Genomic DNA, 23,857 nt, shown 5'->3' on the forward strand with positions numbered 1-23,857 from the left:
ACTTTCTCTAATAACTCCCAAAACAAAAGTAGGATTGCCCCCATCCTCTTTTCCATATTCAGTCAACATATCTAAAATTGAACTCAACTCTCTATCCCCAAAAATACTACTCCTTTCCTGTTCTTTCTCAATAAATTGCACCACCATTTCTCAAATTGCCTAAACAGACTCTTAAATCCTTCTACTCTCTTCCCTCTCTCATTCCCAATACCTAATCACCATATTTTATCAATTCTATCTCCTATCTCCCCCCAAATTTATCCACTTTCCTCATCTCAGCCCTCATCATCTCTTTCCTAGATAACTATAGAGCCTCCTGACCAGGCTCTGTTTTCCATTTCCATCCCTGCTCCCACTTCACCTGATCATTATATAATTATGTTATTCTTTCTAAAATGCAAATCTGTCTATGTCACTCCTCTATTCAAAATAGTTCCACAGCTCCCTATTATGTTTAGAATAAATATCATACTCTTTAGCAGGACATACAAGCTCGTCATGATCTGGGCTTTACTTTTCTCTCCATCTTCATTTCTCCAAACTCCTCTCCTCCCACTGTATAACATCCCCTGAGTGAGTCACACTCTCACACCATAGGGACTTTGCACCTGCTGTTTCTACTTCCTGAATTATTCTTCCTCCCTGCTATCTCTTCATCTGCCTAACACTCTCCATTATTCAAATATCAGCATGACCCCTACTTTTTCCTAGAAGTCTCCCCTGCAGCATACCCATGTACCTCCAGACCTGGCTGAATGTTCCTCCTTTGTGTTCCTACTGCACCATGGGCTTAAGATATTGTAGCACTTATCCTACATATTGTAATTGTCCATAAAATTAAGAATTAACTGTAATTTTAATTACCTCTCTCCCCTAGTGAGTTAAGGACAATTTCTTACTCACTGCTTCATCTTCAGCACCTGGAAGAGCATCTGGAAGAGCATCTGCATGAAATAAGTGCTCCATAAAAACAAGTTAATGAATAAATGGATGTTGACATTTACCTCCTAGAGAGAATGCCCATAAATGATCATTTTAATCTGCCTTCAGCTATGTAAGAGAACTTGGACATGATCACATTGGGTGATTTGCTCCAAGCACAGCATTTCACTGCAGGTAGACTAACTAGTATGCTTACTCCTAAGAAATATCATCAGTATTTCCTCTTCCTGTCCACAGAAGACACACTCTTCTTTAGGATAAGTCTAAGTTCAAGGCAGAAACAATGCCTAGACTTGATGTTCTAAAGTATGTTGTCAGTTGCATAATCCTGGTAGAATGTTGAATAGATTACACTTCTGCATTTTTCCCAGTTATTCATAAATCAGAAAAAAAAATTGTACATTATTCCCTTCCTTACTTTACAATGTATCCAACCTGGAGAAATACAAGGAGAGCACCAATTCGGGAAACAATCTGGTTTTACTATGAAATATTTTCACTAAACTGCCCTACTTTACATGATGAGCTATTTAATGATACAACTAAGGGGGGCGCCTGGGTGGCTCAGTCGTTAAGCGTCTGCGTCATGATCCCAGCATCCTGAGATTGAGCCCCACATCCAGCTCCCTGCTTGGCGGAAAGTCTACTTCTCCCTCTCCCTCTCCCACTCCCCCTGCTTGTGTTCCTTCCCTTGCTGTTTCTCTCTCTGTCAAATAAATAAATAAAATCTTCTAAAAAATGAAAAATTTTTTTTAAAAATGATACAACTCAGGAATATGCCTCCTAAAATACCACACAATACAGCATTGCTCTAAAATTTTTGACAGTACCTGAGTACAATACATCAGCAATTCATTCCTCTGCTCTGAAAGATTGAAGATCAGTAACTAAATCATGTAAGTGCTTATCAAGTAATTATGTTATTAAAATGACATACATCAGTCAGTGCATATCTTGCCTTTGTCTGTGGATTCTTTGTATTCTACATTTTACTAGTCAAAACACTATTTTCAGCACCCTTCTCAGGAATTAAGAAAGCTATATTTAAATAATGTTAATAAGAGTGACATAAACCTGCATGAAGGAATCAGAGAAGTCTAAGGCTTATACCCCTTTGCACTTAGCAGGCAAAAATAGACAGTGGCAGCCTGAACTTGGAATTCTAAGGCCTTTGTTACACAGCCACAATCTTCATGCTTTCTAAACCATTTTTTCCTTTATCAATGGAACTTTTTTTACCCTTGTTGTTCATAATGATAACAAAATTTGCCAAGAACCAAAAGAATCACAAAAGTAAAAAATACATTTATAGAGCCATAAAGGCTAATATAATTTTCATTATTAATTAGATTTGTGGAAGGGCATTTATATTCTTTCAAGTTTAATTCAGAAATATTTAAAATTCTAATTTTCACCAGAATTTGAGTTTGGGGAGGTTTCAAATGTGTTTGTAAAAAACCAAGATGACTCAGGAAATTATTTCCAATAAGACATTTACTTAGATTTCCTGATTGTGGTAATAACTTGCAAATTAGATTTATGCAAATTTAGTATGTGCATGTGGGTATAATACTGACTCAGAAATCTGTCCTTCAGGGAAGAGGACCCTGCCCAAATTCACAAAGCCATTTAGTGACCACTCAAAACCAACTGAAATGTCTATTTAAAAACAGCTATTAGAGGGGTGCCTGGGTGGCTCAGTCGTGAAGCATCTGCCTTCGGCTCAGGTCGTGATCCCAGGGTTCTGGGATCACACCCTGCATTGGGCTCCCTGCTCAGCGGGAAGCCTGTTTTTCCCTCTCCCGCTCCCCCTGCTTGTGTTCCCTCTCTCACTGTGTCTCTCTCCGTCAAATAAATAAAATCTTTAAAAAAAAAAAAACAGCTATTAGAAATGCAAACAGCACGTTATCATGCAAAAGAAACAAAATGATGCGCACTATAGAAGATACTGTGTTAGTTCAAAAAAAGAAGAAAAAGAAGAAAAGGCCCACCTTGCTTCAAAAGAATTTCAAAGATGATCTATCAGCCTATGTATAGAATTATTGCAGGAAAGATGAGGATCACAGATGAAAGAACATCCAATTTTTCCAGGAGGAAGTCATTAGAACTTCTTTGGTAAGTACAATTTCAGTGTAGAAGATGGCGAAAAAGCAGTTGGGAGAAGGTCAAGAAGAAAGTCGGAGGTGAAGAAGTGATTCAAACATCTGATGGGTTTGGAATAGATTGAAGGAAAGGTTTTTAGTTGAAGAATGAAAAAAAGTTAATGGATTTTTGGGGAGGGGAGATTTAATAAGAGTAAAAAAAATTAACGTTAAAAGAAAAAGGAGAGTTTTGGAGGAAAGTTAAGGATAAAGAATCCTATAAGGAGAACTTTATTCAGCCCAGAGTTCTAGAAGAGAATAAAAGGGGGGGGGGGGCGGATATGCAGACACAAGAGGAAAGATAGGAAAGAAATAAGACAGAAAAAGATGACAGCATGAGAGAATAAAGAAAAACAGAGATAAGAAGGATAAAGAGAGACCATTCTGGGAGAACTTGGAAAATAATGTCTTAAATGAACACCTGAAAAAAAAGTAAGAAGAAAAACTATAAAGTTTCAAGAGAGAGTTGGAACAAGCAGTAAAAGCCCTTGGGCTAAAGTTACACAAACACACACACAAACACACACACACTTGAATAGGGATATGCCCTTGTACAAGATTACAACAAAAGTTCCAAGAGCAAAGAGCAAACTTTTTTTGAAGATGTTTGCCCCGAAGATGTATCCCCCTCACATAGCGCAAAGCAAAACTGTAACAGGAGGATGCAATAATAACAGTCCAAAGATAGGAGTGGGTAAAGCAAACATGAAGACAAAAGAACAAGGGCATTCAGGCAAGAAAAGTGAAACTCTTTATGTGGGGAACAGAGGTAAGAGATCAAGGGAATGGGAGGGTACCTTCTGAGCCGAGAAAAGTGAGGATTAAATTGCCCTGAAACACAGCATTGAGTTCAATCTGCCCAGGGTAAAATCATTTCAAAACAAGAGGGGATTTAACCATGACTTTATGAGACTTTTCTCTCCTATAAGTTAAAATATCCTGATTAAAAAAATAAAAATAAATAAAAATTTAAAAAGAGAGAGAGAAGCAAACCAAGAAACAGACTCTTACCTATAGAGAACAAACTAATGGTTACCAGAGGGGAGGGGAGTGGTGGGATGGAGATTAAGGAGTGCACCTGTGATGAGCACCGGGTGTTGTATGGAAGTGTTCAATCACTATATTGTCACCTAAACTAATATTACACGTATGTTAACTAACTGGGATTTAAATAAAAAAAATTTTTTAATTAAAAAATAAAATAGCCTGAGACATAGGACACAGTTGGCCAATATTCCTGTGTACTACTTCCCATGATGATGTGTAATTTCTTTTTTTTTAAGATTTTATTTATTTATTTGAGAGAGAGAGAATGAGAGACAGAGAGCATGAGAGGGAGGAGGGTCAGAGGGAGAAGCAGACTCCCCGCTGAGCAGGGAGCCCGATGCGGGACTCGATCCCGGGACTCCAGGATCATGACCTGAGCCGAAGGCAGTCGCTTAACCAACTGAGCCACCCAGGCGCCCGATGATGTGCAATTTCATCTTGTGTTTCACCCACCATATACCTCCAGCATGAGCAAAGTTGACAGGCAATTTTCTTCCCCACTGCCTTAAGCATCTACTAACCTTTCTGGCTTTATACCTGTTTCAAATTTAAGACTACCTTCAAGGAATTTCAAAATGTCCCACAATTGGGACACCTGAGGGCAAAGTGATGAAGGAATGTCTTGAAGCTCTTCCCTAACACCCAGACAGCCCAGTCTAGTTTTATCAGAAACTTCTGACAGTCAACCACTTCCTTTTGTCATTTTGAGAGAATGTTGACACCAACGTAAAAGACAAGTCATCACAGTACTAGAATTTCACAGGTGGAGAGGTAAAAAGAACATAGTCTTTGTAGAGACGGAATTCAAATCCCAGCTCCATGATGCTGGGCAACTTTCCTGTCCTCCCTGAGCCTCAGTTTCATCATCTATAAATTTGGGATAATAATATTTACCACCAAAGTTGTTGTAAATGAGATAATGTACAAAACATAGTTTAATAATTGCTTGGCACACAGTAGTTACTCATAAAATGACAATTACTCTGTTACTCACATTTTTGAGGCATGAGAATCTCACCTAGCTACAGGTCTTATTCTCACTCCATGAAACTGTTAATCTTTTCTGAAGCCAACATAATATATTAGAGTCTTTTGTAGAAACATATATGGCTTGTTTCTTGAAATACACTTCACTTTTCAAAGTTTATTTATTTATTTGTTTATTCATTTATTTATTGAGAGAGAGAGCACACAGGTGTGCATGCAATGGGGCTGGGGGTGGTGGAGTGTGACAAAGGAAGAGAACCTTAAGCAGAGTCCATGCTGAGCACAGAGCCCAACATGGGGCTCAATCTCACAATCCTGAGATCATGACCTGAGCCAAAATCAGGAGTCAGACACTTTAACTGACTAAGCCACTCAGGTGCCTCCAAAGTTTAATATTAATATTATTGATAGCATAAAATAGGTCTCCTTTATGTTAAATTTAGGCTATTCATTTCATTTCTTTCTCTGTTCTCACCATACTTTTATAATAATTAACTATAAAATCCCATTAATTATTGCATTTCCATATGTCAGGCCTTGAGTGTATTAAAAACAATTAAATATTGAACATATTGGACCACCTATCCAATCATCTGGTGGGTATAATTTAATGCATATTTGCAAAATATATTACATATACATATATTAGTATACATATATATACATACAATATATGTTATGTACATATAGTATACATAATATTTTAACCACTTTCTCACATACTATTAGTATGCTAAAATGTCATTTAAGCACTTTTACTTTACACTTCAAACAATTTTGTGAACATAAAACATGTTCTCAGAAGTGTAGACATTTTATTTCTGGCTTTGTTCACTTTTAAAATGTAACAATACCTAGAAAGAAGCAGCATATCAAATGTCCCATCACTGATGGTTTCAAGCAGATGAATAATTTAGATCCTTACCTAAGAACAAGAGGACACTAGGCAAGCTCAAGCAAGTGAAGAAGAGGTACCAACAAGGAGAGGCCAGACACTTTGGACTCAGGAATCACCCAGATACATATCCCCAACTTCACAATTTCACCAAAACCCACCACTGTTCACGAAGCATTTATTGCTTTTGATAAGCAGGAATAGCCTCTCTCTCTCCCATGCTTCAGTAGCACTTGACACCTCTGCTAGCACATTCGTCACTTATGTGTGACAACTGTCTCCCCAGGAAACTGTTGGAGCTCCTGAAGGGCAAGAACCACATTATTTTCTTGGAGAAGATGTTCAGTACCCTTTGTGGAATGAATACTCAGCACCAACATGAACTGACTGCTGGGTAATCAGTAACCTCCTTCTTGCAGAATGCAGTGGCCTTTCCTCATATTCTACAACATTTGACACCATAGACTCCCTCTGAAATTATTTCCTCCCTTACTTTTTGTGTCACTGCCCTATCCAGGTTCTTCTTATACTTGTCTGGCCATAAATCCTGTGTCCCCTTTAGCTGCCTCCTCTACCATCTCCCAGTTCCTAGCTTAGAGACTTGACATTTATACCCCCTCTGCTCCAGGAAAGAACTTCTATTAGACCATCTCAACTGCAACACTCCCCTCTATGCTTATTAGTCTCCAGTCCACACCTCTAGCCCTAACTCTCTCATCAAGCTCTAGAATGTCTCCACTCTAAGACAGCTGCTCTCAAATTCAATACAGCCCCAAACAAAACTCATTATGTTCTCTTCAAGAAAGTTTCCTTATTTTTTGACCATGACATCACAATTCTCTCCAGCATTTTCCAGAGGATGTGCTATATTCCCATACTGTTGTGTAAGAAAGAGATACGTGTTCAGTTAAATGGGAGGTAAGTTGGGTTAAATACAATTAAAACGGTTTCTTTTCTGTAGGACTTCTCAGAACCTTTCATACGCTAATGTGTTTGGGGAGTCTCCAAAATAGAGACAGAGTATATACTGCTTACAAATATATTTGATTATGGGACTCTTTCTGGAAGCTCTTCTCAGGAAGGACCAGCTTCAGTGAACCACTTATAACAAGATCTTATCCTAGTCATCCTTGACTCTTCCTTCTCTATATCTAAGTAGTTACCAAATTCTAATAATTCTTTTAAAATATCTCTTTTTCCATTCCTGCTATTCATACACTATTTTAACTCCCCTGAATTAGGCTTGCAACATTTCACACCTGGATAACAGCCTTTCTGTTAATTCCTTTTCTCCTCTTATCTCATCCACCTGTCTAAACCTCCTAAACCATTATTTTCATTATCCACATGGTTCTCTTGTTTAAAAAGAAAACAGAACAAAACCAAAACACCTTCTGTTCCCAGGATTAAGTTAAATTGAAAACCTGGGATGTATCATCCTATTCACCAACCTGATTCCTTCCAAGGCTCTAGCTGAGTCCTCCATCCAACCAGGCTGGTCTTGCCATAGTCAATTAAACATACCATGCTGCTTCTCAACTTCTTTTCTCTCCTCATTCACCTTCTTTCCCTTTGGGGCAGGCAGTTAACATGCATAAGGAATGGCAAATACAGGATTGGAAGCTACAGCTCTCCCCTCCTGTGCCCATGGCAAATTTACTAATTAATCATAACTCTCTCTTTCAGACCTTAGTCTCTACTTCAGAATCTTTCCCAACACAGTGCTTTAGGAAGCTACTGCCCACAAACCTATTGCAGTTGACACACATAATAAAACCGAAAAAAATAATGGGCTTCCCAGTTATAGAGATCATTTCATCATTCTATTCTCTCCATGAATTTAAACTTTTAACCTCTATGAACTTCAAATTCTTCATCTTTTTTTTTTTAAAGATTTTATTTATTTATTTGAGACAGAGAATGAGAGAGACAGAGAGCACATGAGAAGGGGGAGGGTCAGAGGGAGAAGCAGGCTCCCTGCCGAGCAGGGAGCCCGATGCGGGACTCGATCCTGGGACTCCAGGATCATGACCCGAGCCGAAGGCAGTCGCTTAACCAACTGAGCCACCCAGGCGCCCCAAATTCTTCATCTTTGAAATGGGAATAATTCTCATCTCAGCAGTTTGCTGCTAAGGTTAAATGAGTTTACACGCATAAAGGCCCACTACAGAGGCACAGAGTAGATGACTAGTAGATGACCATCTCTTCTCTTCTCCTTCTCCCCTTGTTCTCTACCTGTCTAAATATTATGCATCCTTCTCCAGGTCCCCTTAGCCAGACCAGCCCATGCTGACAAGCCTGTTCTCTCGCTCTTTCGACCATCTGTGTTTTCATCCTAGACACCCAACCTAGTTGTGTTGTCCAATTGTTGACTTAACTCTCCTTAGGCCCCTAGTCTCACAAGTCCTTGATCTCTCAACTTCAATGACATGCACCTCTACAACCCTGGTTGGTTCCTGATGTAGCCCTGCCTCATACTCCAACATGGTTCACATCTGTTCTAAAAGTCTGCTCTAACCACAAACATCTGATCTGCTTCTGAGTCCTGACTTTCCAAGTCTTTTTCCTACTCTCATGAGCATGAATCCCTCCAATCCTCCTGATTTTTTGAGTCCATCAGCCTCCTCCTGTCTATCTTTGCCTTCCTGCCAAGCCTGGGCCCCCTGAATGGTCATTCAGTGAAGCACGAAACACAGCCTTAGAATCCTTCCCTCCTGCATTGTCTGCCATTCCTTCCATGCCAAGCCCCACCCAGATTACGGTAAGCCCTCCTTGTCTCCTAATTCTAGGCTGTTGAGCACTGAACTCAGTGACTTGACACCTGGAGACTACATTTTTCAGAGAACCATGTACAACCATCCCCCATGAGCAGGGAGCCTGATGTGGGGCTCGATCCCAGGACCCTGAGATCATGACCCCATCCCCAGGTATAAAAAACACCTGGGAGCTATTTTAAAATGCAGACTCCTAGGGCCCACTCCAATTATTCTGACTGAGTCAGTCTAGTATAAAACCCAGGAATCTGTATTCTAACAAGCACCTAATAAAGCAAGAGTGGGCAAACTTACTGCCAGTAAGTCCAATCTGGCTCACTGACTGTTTTTGTACTACCCTTGAGCTAATAATGGTTTATTTTTAAATGATTGAAAAAATGTCAAAAAAATATTTCATAATATGAGAATATTCAAATTTCAGTGTCCACTAATAAAAAATTTTTAAAGGACTTTATTTTTTAGAGCAGCTTCAGTTTCACAGCAAAATCGAGAGGAAGGTACAAAAACTCCCATACATTCCTTGCCCACACATATGCATAGCTTCCCCCATTTTCAACACCCCCTGCAGAATACATTTGTTACAACAGATGAATCTACACTGACATGTCATTATCACCCAAAGTCCATAGTTTACATTAGGATTCACTCTTGATTTTGTATATTATATGGGTTTGGACAAATGTATAATGACATGTATCCATAATTTAATATCATACAGAATATTTTCACTGCCTAACATGAATACAGTTTTATTGGAACACAACCATATTCATTTGTTACATCTTACCTATGGTTGCTTTCATGATACAACAGCTAATCTGAGTAGCTGCAACAGAGACCACACGACCCATGAAGTCTAAAAGATCCTGTTGCAGTATCAGAGATGTCAGTTTGAGGTATCCTTAATAAGATTCACTGAAACTCCATGCTGCCTAAACTTTACTTCTTTTCTTCATGTCTTAATGACACCCTACAGTTAGTGTTCCAAGTCTTCTTCCCTTTCCTCAATCCCTTCTCTGCCTGAACCTCCTCACTCTCAGCAGATACCTCACTTCTCACCTTATTAAGAACACAGAGCCTATTTATAAGTTACTTATTTCACTTCCTTTACTCCTATGTGAAACCAAAACTACTCAAAAAACAAACAAACAAACCTGTAAGGCCTAGCGGTATCTTCAGTGTCTGGCAGACGTTTGTTCAAGTCCCAGCTTTGCACTTACTGGTTTGTGATCCCAGGCAAGGCCTCAACCTCTAGGTCTTACCATATATAAATCTAGCTGACAAGCCTAGCTCAGAGGACCGCTGTCAAGGTGAAGTGAAACAACATGTACTTGGCATAGAGCAGGCACTCGATAAATGCTTTCTTCATTCCATCTGACACCAAAACACTAAAAGGTCACATTTATCGAAAGCATACTGTGTGTCAGATACCTTATATTCATTATCTCATTAAATTTTGAGAGAAATACCCAGATAGGGGTTCCTGGGTGGCTCAGTTAATTAAGCGTCCGCCTTTGGCTCAGGTCATGATCTCAGGGTCCTGGGATCGAGCCCCACATCAGGCTCCCTGCTCAGCAGGGAGTCTTCTTCTCCCTCTGCCCCTCCCCCTGCTCGCGCTCTCTCTCTCTCTCTCTCTCTCTCTCAAATTAATAAAATCTTAAAAAAAGAGAAATACCCAGATAGAAGCTAAACCATACTGTCTACCCAAACATGTTTCATCAATTACCACCTTTCACTCTCAGTTCTCATCTCTGATGACTTTGCTCCTGTCCACATACAGTCATACACAGAAACATGCTCCATTCTCCTCTCAGCCCTGCCACAATCTCATATTAAGGTGTTTTATCTCCTTTCCTGAAACAATAAAAAAATCCCACTCATGCCTCAATTGCTCACAACTTGGTTTCTTTTGTTTGGTTCAATCTATGAAAACAGCTATTCCCATTTAGGAACAAATGGTTCCCAAGATTACCAATAATTATTAGCTGCCAAAAATAGATGGTTTTGTGTTGGTACTTATTCTGTTTTACAGCAAATACTATTCTAATCACAAAGATTAAACAGACACAAAACAAAACTCTCCTTGGCTGCCATAACAACTCACTCTGGTGGTTTCCTTTGCTTTTCTGAGCACTTCTTTTTGGTCATCTTCATTGGCCTCTACCCTCTTCCCCATCCCTCTCTCTTGTCCTCTCTACTCTTCTCTCCCCTCTTCAGTTTACTTTCTAGGACCTTGGCTTCAACCAGCAGTACTATGCAAATCTAAATTAGCTGTGTCTAGCCCTAACATTCTTTAAACTTTTTCTTTAAATTTTTTATCCTTTTTCCAAACCATGGGCGAAATGTCTATTCATATTTCAAACTCAATCAAGGGCAAAACCAAAGCTCCCTTAAAATTAAGTCTTTCTCCTGAATTCTCTACTTTGCTAAATGATGCCATCATTGAAAGTTAAACTCATAGAATCATCGTTTCTTTCTTACTCTCCAATACCTTGACCCCAGCAGCTGCCTCATGTTTATCTCTAAAAATGTTTCTCCTGTCTCCTTATCCTCACTTCCCAATCCATCTTTGATCCTTACAGTTCTAATATTTCCCTCACTGCTGCAGTAAAATTGGTCCTGCTAACATCACTGATATCCTTTATGTTGCAAAACCCGACAGACTCATTTCAGGTCTCCTTTAACGCTATTCCTTTGGTAATATTTGCAACTATCATTCTCTCTTTCTTAAAAGTTTATTCCCTTGATTTATAGTTTCCTTCATACACATGCCACCTATGTGACCTCTTATCATTGGTATTTCCCTCTATTATACAACTTATTTACATCACACACTTGGCTAGGAGCTCCTTGAGATTAGGGGCCTATGTCTGCTAATACATAATAAGCACAAAGTAAATATCTATTAAATTAATGAGTGAATTCTCTTTCTGTTAATTCTATTCCTACTGTCACCACTCTGATTGAGCCTCTGGTTCCCTCTCACCGGGGCTATTATAAGTTTCCTAACCGGCTTCCTCCCTTTCAGTCTGCTCCAAACATTTCCAGGTATAGTTGCCAAGTACATTTTCCTAATGTAGATCTCTGGATCATGTCAAAAACCATTCAATTGCTCACAAAATTCAACCGAACCTAAGAATTTGGAATTCAAAGCCACTAAAATAAAAATCCAATGTTCCCTGCATGGTTTTCTAAGACTATTATATAATAAAAACCCAACACCCAACATGGCCTTTCAAGTTCCTTGTGCTTTGGTTCCCAAACTCCCTCTACTGCAATTTTTTATCCTTTAAGGTCTGCTTTCTCCATAATGCCTGATTCTTCATAAGTCCTGATCCTATATGTATTAATAACTTTTGATCTTCATTATTCTAATCCATATAGCATTGTACATACTACGTTGATGAGCCATAAGATTTCTAGCCTATTGTTATCAATAGTGATTGGCCTTTTGAGTGACCTACTTTGCAAACTCCCTGAGAGCAAGAGCTATGTATTCTTTATCTCATATTCCACTTCATAATGCATTTTCAACAAACACCCGGTGAATTAATACTTCACTGTGTCATATGTATTAAAATACTTTGCATTCAATTATTTCCCATCTAAAAAATACTGTCCCTTAATTCCCAAGTTCTTCTCCATCTTCAATCCTAGCCCATCCTTCCCTTTCCCAGTGAAACTCCCTTGAAAGGATTGTCACAGATGCAGTCTCTTCTCTCATACCTCCCATTCTCTTCTTAGCCCATGGCAATCTAGCTTCCTGTCATCCCTCCACCCAAAACAGTCTTGCAAAATTAATCACAATCTCTTTGTTGTGAAATAGAGTGTGCCCTTTTTAGTCTTTAACTTACTTCACATTCCTGCTGAAAGATGATCCCAAGTTCTTGTCTTGAGCCCAGAATTCACCTGAGCTCCTTATTTACACATCCAGTTCTGTACTAGACATCTTCAGCTGAGTGTCAAACCCAGCAGAGTACCCAATAAATATTTGTTGAATAACGAATACCTCCCAACTTGCTCTTCTTGGTTTAGATCAGTGTTTCTTACTCTATTTTATCCTATGCCCTCTATTTAATAAATATGTAAAATCTTATGCTCCCCCACTATCAAATACATTCTGACATAGCTGCCCACCCTTCACCCAGAGGCTTTTTGGATGATGAAAATGACCAACCCTCTGCATGTTTCCATCAGACATCAAACCAAAATGGTTCTAGGGAGCATTGGTTTCCGATGTTTAAATTATTAAAACAGTAGTATTTGCTTAATTTTCAAATATAAAATTATAATATTAAGTATGTTTGATAGGCTTTTTTAAACAATATACAGCAACTTGGAGATCCTGACAAGCCCTTTGGGGAGTCACCCTTCTTCTACTGCTCATCCTCCAACCTGAAAATCCCAGAGATAGGCGCTCTCTAAGACAGAGTACAGCTCTAAAATTGTGTGACTTTAGGGCGCCGGGGTGGCTCAGTTGGTTAAGCGACTGCCTTCGGCTCAGGTCATGATCCTGGAGTCCCTGGATCAAGTCCCTGAATCGAGTCCCGCATCGGGCTCCCTGCTCGGCAGGGAGTCTGCTTCTCCCTCTGACCCTCCCCCGTCTCATGTACTCTCTCTCATTCTCTCTCTCTCAAATAAATAAATAAAATCTTTAAAAAAAATTTAAAAAAATAAAATTGTGTGACTTTAGGTTATAAAGTGTTTAAATGTTTTTGATCCCTAAGCATAGTGGGCACTAAAGCAATAAACACTTTGAGCAAATTATAGAAAAGCATTAAAACACAAGTAAATTATTTTAAAACTTAGTTTATACCTGGAATTTCCCCCTTCCTCTCCCTCATCTTCTCTCCTCTACTCTCCCTTCACACTTCTTTTTTTTTTTTTATGGTTTATTTATTTTAGAGAGAGAGAGAAAGAGTGCAAGTGAGCACAAGAGGGAGGGGCAGAGGGAGGAGAGAGAATCTCAAGCATACTCCACACTGAGTGCAAGCCCAACACGGGACTCAATTTCACAACCCTGAGATCACGACTCAAGCCAAAACCAAGAGTCAGTCACTTAACCAACTGTGCCACCCAGGTGTCCCCCTCCTTTCACACTTCTAACCCCAATTCCTTCCATTTTCTTTCCTCATTTTCACTGTATTGATCACAGAGTGTGTTATCCCTATAAGCAGCTGAAATTTATTTTTTTCTGGAGGCCAGAAAAGTAACTTGTCCATTTTGGAATTTTTATGAGGAAATACAAGTGACCATCTTCTTGGCCATGCCTAGTAGTCCAAGTAGTCCAAAAAAGAAAAATTTTCCAAGTTGCTCTGGGGAAGTCATCCAAGCAAGGTTGAAAACAAGAGGTCTGCTATGTGCTTAGAGGGACTTACTTCCAGATCTGCAGAAGCTGGAGGGGAAGTCTTAACTTTCCTTGTGCTCACATCTTCATTTTCCTGTATCCTGACAGATCCTACCTTTGAACTGTTAGGATGCTAAGCTACTCTGCTAAATGAAGTACTTTGCTCTTCCTTCAGTTTATTAAAAAAAAAAAAAAAACAACCCTTGAAAACAGCTAAGGGGTATTTTTTCATATCATATTTTTGTTACTATAACCCTGTCTTTTCACCCCCAATGATCTAGCACATATTTAAGAGAGTTCGCCCTTCCAACAAAAGAAATCACACATTATTAAATCTGTTCTTATAAATGTCTCAGGGGAAGAAAAATATTACCATCTTCATTTTCAGAGCACTCTACAAGGAGTCTGTGAATATTAAAAGGCATTTATTTTTAGCCTTCAATTCACTCTTTAAGGACACACTCATTAGAGCTATGACAATATAGACAATTCTGAATGGCTGAGAGATTGGACACCCTTTCCTAAAAGAGCTACACTGGCTGACAATCAAGTTCAAGGCTCCAAGAACCTTGTAACATCAACTGTTTAAGCCAAAAAGCAGAAGCAAAGACCTGAATAACTTAACCAAAATCCTATGCAGAAAATATACCAGTGTGCAGGTAAATGACTCACCAAAAACTTTCTGAGCCTGGGGTTCCAAAAGTTTTGTAAAATGTTTCTCAATTTTCACTCCATGCCCCAAAGTCCAAACAAATTATATATGTTGAACCATTATAGTTGATTCGTGTGCTTCTCTTCAAATTTTCTAAAAGGAGTACACAGAAGCTGAACTGATAAAAGCCCTACTACCTAATCATGATTCATATCACAAGTCTAAACCCTTGTGATGTTAAAGCTAAGGACTTGTTTTCCATTTTTCAGTGTCTGTGGCCTCTTTCTAGGCATTAGGATTCTATTATCCTTTAAGTAAACTTGTCATTGTTTGTCTAATACGTAAATTAAGAATACAGTTTCCTATTCCGTGTAAAAAGGAATTTATGGGACAAAACTGAAAAAAAGGAGACTCAAATTCACTTTTAACATTATATTACGAGGTAAATTGTTTCTCTCTCCTTTATTGCTTTTCTCATTCTTAATTTCACCTTTCCCTCCATCTTTTCTATTTAAAGCCCCACAGAAAGGAGCATTTATAAGTTTTGCTATGGCACCCTGGACTCATCAGCAGGGGTAGCTACAACCAAAAGCATAATGAAATGTCTTTCCCTAACAGAAAATGTATAGGGGGATTTTTTCAATTGCTACATAATCCTCACTACTATTAAGTTGTCAGGAAGGCTTTTGGGGATGTGTTAAGCACAACATTAGGCTGAGATATGCAAGTTTAGTTTTAGGAGCTAGGGGAAAACCATATTGCTTCTGCAAAATAGAGGTATAAATAATTTAAGGATAGAGAAAGGGGGGGTCCCAAGAATAGAAGAAAACATGTAGGGAAGCTGGATGGAGCATGAGGGAAGAAGGGTCAAAGAGAGAAATCTCCAGTGTTGGCAAACTAAGAAGGTATTTCACAGAGGAGAATGTTCAATAGGGATGTTCAAGTGGTTTGATGTGGGATATGCAAAGTAAACTCCGAACCCACCCCACCTCATCTCTCTTTCAGTAAAAAATACTGTAAAATTTTACTGAGTAAGATTTGCTGCTCACTCACTCTTTGTAAAAGGGTACTCTATTAGAGAACCTCAATGAAAGCTGAGGTCTGTGGCTGTGGGTTGCCCTTGGACAAAAACAGAAAGATGTTTTGTATATATAAGAGACTGAGGGACAGCTGACATCTATGTTGCTCAAGGAAGGCCCAGGTTTTGATGCCCAGATTTAATCTACATAGCCACATGCTTCCTGTGTAACTAGAGGCCAGTCACTGAATCTCTCTGATTCTGCGTTTTCACCACCGTGAAATGAAGGTAATGATAACAGACTTTGGGGTGGTTGTGAGAATTATGGCTAATATGTATAAGATATCCACTATATGGAAGTTACCCTTTTGATGATGATTTTTTTTTTTGCTATTTTTGTTGTAGCTGCTAAAAACTCTGGCCAAGTCTATGACTCAAAAAAACCCACAAAACAAAAACAAAAAACCTTTGAAATGCATGGCCTTCATATGTGTGTTATTTTTTTTTCCAAAGTCTTAAACTAATTTATATTTTCTCTATTCCTAATTGTTTAGTTATTATTTATATCTATCATATTACATTACAACCTACATCAAAACCCTTGTAAAACGTAGTTTGTGTGTATGTGACAGAGTTTTTCTGCCTCTTATGTTCCCAGTTTCCCCATACTGAATTTTAGGGCATGATGGGAGTCTGTGAATTTTCTTCCACTTCAGATGCTGCTGCCATGTTTATGGTTTCATGGAGTTGTCTGACCAATAATTGGAATGACCTTGGCATTGATCAAAACCTGCCCTGTACCTTGTCCCTTTTGTCATAAAAAGGTGATTCCAATCTGGGATTAGCAGGGGAGCATGTCTGTGGAAACCTGGTCTTATCTTCTTTGTCATTATGTCATCACCATCTTAGCTGACCAGACCCAACCATCATATTCATGGCAAAATGTCTGCCCATCCATAGGAGGCAAGAAAAAACAAACAAACAAGGGACAGATAATGTTCCCATTCGACACCTGAGGGAAGCAAGGCCCAAAGATGTCAGTGATCAGCACAGAGCTTTCATCAACACAAAACTGGAATTAAAACCAAGCCAACCACTTTCCTGCATCCTGAACACTAGAAAATGTGACCTCTTAACACACACTGATTAGTCAAGCAATCTATAGCTTGTCAGCACATCAAAGCATGGGCAGATTTACTTGATCCTGCTGAAGATTATAAAAAGAACAATCTGCAGATAATAGCTTCTACTGGCAGAGCTTATGCAGGGGGCAGGGCTCCTATCCTATCCTAGAAGGACTGGGGCTGCATGAGCCTCATCTCTACCTTTGGATTCTATTGCTCATCCATGAAAGCACTGAAACCTCAATACCACTAGTGTAATAAAAAGGTAGCATCTAGTTCCTAACACAAAGCTCAAGGAACTTTTAATTTTACATAAAGGAAAACAAAACTTTAAAATCAATATCAGATGCTTCAGACACTTAACAAGTGTGTTCGTTTTTCCTTTCCTCTGATAACTTTTGAAGACACCACAAAGATTTGGATTTCTAAACTTTCTAGGAGTGGTTTTTTGTTTGTTTGTTTGTTTTTGTTTTGGCTTAGCAAAGAGCAAAGTGTGCAATATTATCAGATTTCTATATCTAGGAATACAAAGCCTACAAACAAAAGATTTGGGAAGGTTCCCCTTGCCCCAGTGGTTAGGTAGGAAATACCTAGCTCTCCAGTACCCAAAAATGCCAGGTGCTTACAGGATAATGCTTATACCTACATTGAGGGGAAAAGGAAACATTCATTCTCTACTAGCAAAAGCTTTGAAACAGTTAATCCTCAATAAACTGAGCATGCAGGAATCTTAGCTGATTTTCAGGCCTGATTATCTATTCCTTAACATGTCTTTACACATAGTTTTTACAACTATATCAAGACAGAATATCTCTAGCTTTTACCAAAAGTACTTAATGATAACACAAGGAGAAATTGGCAAAATGCTTGTAAGATTGACTAGACATGAAACTAGTAAGCAAAAGACAAAGTATTACTGCCCAGGTACTAATATGGATTAGCAAAAAACAACAATGACATTCCTAAATAATAAACTTTTTCTTTTAAGAGCTAAAAAAACCCAATAATTTTAATTTAACAAGCTTAATTTACATAAAAGGGAACGAAATCAATATTATGAGAAAAAATCTGCATAACTGGTATAATTAATTACATCTCTCAAACAAAAGATCTTTATATTGTGCTTCTCTATCAATCTAAGATTGTAGGCAATGATTACAATGGCACCGTACAGATTATCTAGAACATCATGTCCACGCAGACAACACAACAATCCAACTTGTTTTCACAGGAAGAAACCACACTTAGATCCATCAAGAAGGTCACCAATTAGTTTTACTCTTGTCCCTCCCACCCACCCCTCAGGTTTTAATCATCTGTTGTACAGCAACTGTTGTAAATTATGGGTAACAACAACCTTGGAACTTCAATACCAATATAAACCAATACCCCACTGCCACCGTCTTGGCAGTTTGCCACATATGCTATTTTAAAGTTAGGCATTAGGAGGCAGCAAATGGCTCAAAACCACAGGCACAGATAAATATTGTAGGAAGTTGGAAAAGAGACCTAAAGCTGCAAAGGCAGAGAAAACAGACCTCATCTTAAACACAGACTTCCAGGAATTTAGATTTGTTATGAGGAACAGCTAGAAGGGAAATGGGTTTGGCCCTCATAGAGAGTTGTAAAACTATCTGGATTCCATTCCCCATTTCTGCAGCTCTAAGAAAGGCTGATGGTCACCTGAAGGGTTAAACAACATAGGTCTTGGTTTCCTTTAATCTTGTTTTGTTTCTTGGCTCCAGAAACAAAGGTTTCTTGGTTGCCTATGTGGAATTCTCAGGTCGCACTTGCTTTGGCAATGCCCATGCTAATGCATATTCTGTTCAAGCCATCACGGAGACATTAGAACTGATGCGGCCCCATATCACTTCATTCTGACTAAGGCATTTACATATTTAAAGCATGCACCATAGTTACTCAGAAATGCCAATGCGGCATCTACGTTAAAAAAAAATACTTGTGACACGTACTCTAATTCAAGGAATTATGTCTTCAGATAACACATATGTGTCTTATTTGGGGAAAGATGAAAACAGACTTTTCACTTTCCTAAAGGGAGAAAAATACCTCTAAATGAAGCATTTTTATTTTAGTTACAATGCTTGACTAAGACATGTAGCTTAAGCCACCTTAAAAATTGTTTGATTGGTTTGTAATATCAAAACAACTCTTGTCTTTCTCTGGGTATTTACTTTGAAAAAATAAACTCATATAATTTATAGAAGAATTTTATTTCAAGCACAAATAGAAAAGTCCTCAGAAAATATGACTACTAGGAATCAAAACTATAAATGTATGAGGAAGACTGTGTGGTGCATGAAACAAGAAAACATCTCCAAAGATAGTTCCCTACAATTTTTACATTGTTTCTTAAACTGTTGTGCTAAGAATGCATACATTATGTGCCACACAATACTTAGCTATCAGAACATACAGGATAGAGCAGTAATGAAAAACACATTCAGTATTATGATAGTAATATTGTGATAAACAATTATACCAAACCAAAAGTAATTGCTCTCTAAAAATGCAAATGCTCCACAAAACCTATTTTCCGTCTAGGCATGCATGATGATTCCAAACTCCTCCAATAACCAAATTTCAGCTTTATTACAACTGACTATCAAAAGTAATTGAAGAAAATATCACACATTACTTACTGTTTCTGAGATTTCTATGCCATCTTTCTGAATTCAAAGGGGTGGAGAAGAATTACTGCCACGAGGAAGTCTAGCAGGCAAAAAGAGGGAAAACAGCAAGTATTAGTTGTCTGAAATATTAACATCTTCAGGTTTTCTTGAGGTACTTCCCACAAGATCCCAAAGCAAAGAAGAAAAAGGAAAAGTTGGAGAAAAACATCACACACATCCCAAGCTGACTTTCTCCACAAACCCATGCAGCTCCAAACTTTAAAGTAAAGGCTCAAATTGTTGAGCATCCTGATTGAGCAAATATCCAACTTCGGTATCACTGGTTACGTACACAATTTCAGTAAGACGAATGCATCTCCAAAATTACTGTTACTTTAATGTATTATCCAGATTTTCCCCCTGTTTCTCTCCCTTTCTCCCTTTTCCATTCACATTTTTCTTCCTACAAAATGCACATAGGTCTGTTCTTCCTTGTACCCTGAGTCAGGCCTGGCTTTGAAATGCATTTCAATCTCTCAACACAGACTGCTTTCATTGCATTTAGAGTCCCACTAAGGCCCAGCTTTAAAAGCTACTGATTCTTTTTTTCTTTAGCCTTCCTCACAAAGGAAGGGTATTTTGTAAATTACCAGCTCGTTCAGATCAACAAAAGGTACTTTCATAGAAAGCCCCATTTGATTTTGCTCAAATTTGATTACAAGGATGGAGAAAAGGAAAGGAAGTCAAAAAGAAAAACCCCAGATGGCTTTTTCATTCATCTCAGTGAATGAGCTTTATCTGTGCCTTTTGAAACTGTAGCAGTGGAAAAGCATTTCTGTTGGCTTAAAAAACTTGACAAAAATTATTGGTTTGCCATTTCTCATGTAACAGCCATTGGGAACTGGATGAAAAGACTTTTTCATGGGATCGCCTGCTTGGATCAAAATAATGGAGATTAGGTATTTCATTATAAATTACAGTGGGAGATAGAGCAGGCTGTCATATTAATAGCAACCTGCTCATGGCCTTCAATGGTAGCTATTCTCCTAGACAAAGGACCAAGGGGGTTGTCTATTGAACTTGTACTTTAGGCCTGATCAATTTTCTATCATCAAGGCAAAAGGTGAGATGACTAACAAAGGAATTCACACATGAGTGACCTCATAAGCCTACAGATAAAACAGCTTAAAGAAGCAAAATACATCCTGAAATTATGGATGATAAACTATATAAAGAAGAAGACAGAGTCTGAGAGCAGGAAAAGGAAAGAGCAATAGTCTATAATTCTCCTCTCTCTTCTTGGCCAAATGGACACATTAAAAGCTACTTGTTTTCAGCTGCAGATAATTGCAGCATTTGGGTTATAGTGGTCGGCTCTAAATCCTTCAGCGCACTTTTTTTCCTCAGCACAGCTCCAGTCATTTCACTCGCTCTTAACAACAGCATTGTGTTCAAGACAAAGCTTCTACCAAGAGTCACACTTAAAAATAAAAACTAAAAAGAATCACAAGCAACACAGGCTTCCAGATATTACACAGTAGACTGTGCGTTTGTTATTTGCTTCAGGTTTCCAGCCTCTCGCCTGCCTCTCGTGCACTGACTTGGAATCTAAAGCTTTTCAAAGACTAAGCTGTACCTGACACTAAAAGACACAGAATCTTAACGAAGCAGAATGAAACGTGTGACTCCATGAAGACTCTCTCGGAAGAGAGTGAAGATAAAATACTAATCCAAAGAACTAGTGCAGGACAGGTGATTAATTTTTATCCAATCACAAGGACTACTTTAGATTCCAAATTGAAGTTGTCCAAATCACTGTAGAAATTGCTAAAATTGTCTTCCCTGTTACATTTCCATGGAATTTTCTTCAACCTTTCTTAAAAAAAAAAATAACTGGCATTTCTGCCCTCTAGTCTCAGTATTCCTTGAATTCAGGATGGTAATAGAGAATTTATGTTCCAGAGATAAAACCCAGGTTACCAAAGGTTACTGTTACCTGGAGATGCAGATACTCTGTAAGACTCTGCATACTACATAAAGCTAATGCAGAGTAAAAATACATGTGAGCTGGGCACCTGCCTGGCTCCATCCATTAAGTGTCTGTCTTCAGCTCAGGTCATGATCCCATGGTCCTGGGATTGAGCCCCGAGTTGGGCTCCCTGCACAGCAGGGAGTCCACTTCTCCTTCCTCCTTTGCCCCTTCCCCTGGCTTGTAGTTTCTCTCTCTCTCTCAAGTAAATAAATAAAATCTTTTAAAAAATACATGTGAGCAGGATATATTTTTACTGTGCTGCATATTTTTTAAACCCAAAGAGTAGTATAAGATTATCAATGTAAAAGGACTTCCAACTGCCTAAAAGCTTGAGAAAATACCATAAATATCACCCATGACAGCAGCTGTCAAAATAAGACTATATTTGAAAGGGCACTCTTGACAGGTGTAATGACCCCCCAAATCTTGGTCACAAGCAGTCTCAGTACACACTCACACATATAGTAGTGATGACATAAGGAAGGTCATTTATATGTAGTTCAATAAAACAGGATATAGTGTAATCTGAGGCATATATACAAAAGAATCTGCATTTTTGTAAATGTCCTTTGTTTCTTTAGAACCCTGGATCCCTCAACTATTTGAACTATTTGGAGAGATCACAAAGTTATTAAGGGGGAGTTAAACAACATTGATTGAAGCCGGTGTGCAGGAAAGCTCTTTCTACTATTGATGTAAATGTGGATGGGTATAAGTTTTCCGGAGGGTAACTGGACAGCATTCTTCAAAAGTTTGAAAGCCTTCATAACTCTTGACCTAGTTATTCCACCTCTAGGAATCTTCCGAGTAGAAACCATCAAAAATGCAGATAAAGATTTTGTTTTCCACAAAGATACCTATACAGTGAGTCAGACAGTAACAGGATAGTGGTTAGGATTACAAATTCTAGAGCCAGACTAGCTGAGTTCCAATTACAACTTGATCAACTTCCAATTACAACCTTATAACTTTGGTAATTAACCTCTCTATGTGTCAGTTTTATTACCTGTAAAATGGGAATCTTTAAAGTGTGTTATGAGAATTAAACGAGTTAACATATATAAAACACTTAAAAAGTGACTAACACAGTAAGTACTGAGTAAGTATTAGATATTGTTATTATTACTATAAATGCTCAAAATCTGGAAAATTATCAGCTCAATTGTGATAAATAAATACAATAGAATGCAATATGCCCACTCGAGATCTTGTTTCATAGTGACATGGAAAAATATTCATACTTAGTGAAAAACTCAGTATTCAAAAATCTCTGTATTATGTGACCTCAACAATATCTATATCTATATCTATATGTCTATATCTATATCATATTTATGTGCATTATGTGGCAATAGTATTTATTCCTGAATAATGTAATTTCAAGTGATATTATTTCTTTTTATATTTTTTGATTTTTAAATTTTGAATGAACAATTTTAATTTTTTTAAAAAAATCCTTTTTAAAAAGATTTTATTTATTTATTTGAGAGAGAGAGAGCAGGAGCAGGGGGAGGGGAAGGAGCAGAGGGAGAGAGAGAAGCAAACTCCCCACTGAGCAGGGAGCCCAATGTGGGGCTCGATCCCAGGACCCCAGGATCATGACCTGAGCCGAAGGCAGATGCTTAACTGAGACAACCAGGCACCTCCCCAAAATTCTTATTTTTATAAAAGTTAGTTTATGAAGAAGTAGAACTAGGGGGAGCCCCAAAGACCATGCAGTGTTTATCTAATAGAGGTAGACCAGGCTATGGGGAAAGTCAGAATCTAGTTCTTAGTTCTTAGCCCTAAGATCTGGAGATGAGATGTGCTTCAATAACTGGGAACTAAACTTAATCCCTAAAATGCAAAAAAGTAAAATCTAAGCATAATAGATCCACAAAATTCCCACCCGAAGAAGTTGTCAATATCTGGGTTAGCAAAGGTATCTGACAACAGGAAAATCCAGCCAAATGACTCAGGGATGAACCCGGGGAGATATACACAATGCCAACATATATAGGATGTATGTAACACAAACAGCTTTGATTCAGTTAGGGGCAAAAGACAAAGCCAAGGAATCATAAACATAAGAAGTTTCAACAACAGGGCCGGAGTAGTGACCTAATCAATTGCAGTGGCAGCTAAATATAGACTATAGGGTGCAACCAAGGAAAGGACTCTCTATGGAATGTCTAGAAAAGGGAGTAAAGGCCAAGAGGTAGGCAGTTGCTTTCCCTCTTCCTACCCATGGGGAGCTAGAACCTGAAGACAGAAAGGGAGGTGTAT

The 23,857-nt window shown here is 38.4% G+C and overlaps 1 long non-coding RNA gene across 3 annotated transcripts in view; it reads right to left on the reverse strand.

The window, feature by feature from the left end:
* LOC129045373 (uncharacterized) overlaps positions 1 to 23,857 on the reverse strand; it is a 716,354-nt gene that overhangs the window by 481,523 nt on the left and 210,974 nt on the right. For all 3 annotated transcript variants that reach the window (XR_010409492.1, XR_010409491.1, XR_010409490.1), the window contains one exon: positions 19,591 to 19,660. This is a non-coding gene — a long non-coding RNA (uncharacterized LOC129045373). The remainder of the gene's footprint in view (positions 1 to 19,590; positions 19,661 to 23,857) is intronic.

Source organism: Mirounga angustirostris, unplaced genomic scaffold, assembly GCF_029215605.1.
Source record: "Mirounga angustirostris isolate CCGP_5_RB_7025 unplaced genomic scaffold, mMirAng1.0.hap1 SCAF_1, whole genome shotgun sequence".
NCBI lineage: Eukaryota > Metazoa > Chordata > Mammalia > Carnivora > Phocidae > Mirounga > Mirounga angustirostris.